Genomic DNA, 1,019 nt, shown 5'->3' on the forward strand with positions numbered 1-1,019 from the left:
CTCCCTCTTTACAGTCCCTGGCTTCCCCCTCTGCCTCTCCCCACATCCTTATCCCCACTGAACATAACAACCAGGAGTAGGAAGAGGCCATCTGGCCCGTCGAGCCTGCTCCACTGTTCAATAAGATCATGGCTGAGCTTTTCATGGACTCAGCTCCACTTACCCTCCTGCTCACCATAACCCTTAATTCCTTTACTGTTCAAAAATTCATCTTTGCCTTTAAAAACATTGTGTCACTGGGCAGGGAATTTCCTCCTCAACTTAGTCCTAAGTCTGCTTCCCCCCCCCACCCCTTATTTTGAGGCTGTGCCCCCTCGTTCTAGTTTCACCTGCCAGCGGGAACAGCCTCCCTACTTCTATATTATCTATTCCCTTCCTAATTATATATGTTTCTCTAAGATTCCACCCCTCGTTCTTCTAAATTCCAGTGAGTATAGTTCCACGTCTACTCAATATCTCCTTGTAAGCCAACTCGGGAGCTGGAGGTTTGGAGTGTTTAGATTGCCATGCGGAGGACCAGCACAGCCTCAGCGGGCAGAGTGGTACCTCGCAGTGGAGTGGTGACTCTGAGAGTGTCGCTGTGTGCCCATATCCTGTGTGCTCGGCGTGAAGTTTGCAGAGTCATTTCCCCTCTGCTGGCCCTGTGCTTGAGTAATACATTGGAGAGTTTCTGCTTACCCAGCATGAGGCACGTGAGACTCGGCTGTCCTAGATGAGACATGGAGGAGGGGGGCAACTGCAGAGTTGGGGGGTGGGAGAGACCAGGAAAACTTTGATGGAATTAGGCCAAAACTTTCTAAAGCTGATTGGGAGAGTCGCAGGTAAAGGGACAGTTGGAAACTGGGAGGCCTCCACAGCTAATGTGTGCCCAAAGGCAGCATGTTCCTCTAAAGTACAGGCTGGTAAGTGCAGGGAATACTGGATGACTGGAGAAACTGAGAATAAGGAGGGGGCACGTTAGGTATAGGCAGCTGGGATCCAGTGAATCCCTCAGTGTAAGGTCAGTAGGAATATACTTG

This window comes from Rhincodon typus, unplaced genomic scaffold, assembly GCF_021869965.1.
Source record: "Rhincodon typus isolate 14 unplaced genomic scaffold, sRhiTyp1.1 hic_rhity00001359, whole genome shotgun sequence".
In the NCBI taxonomy this organism is placed as follows: Eukaryota; Metazoa; Chordata; class Chondrichthyes; order Orectolobiformes; family Rhincodontidae; genus Rhincodon; species Rhincodon typus.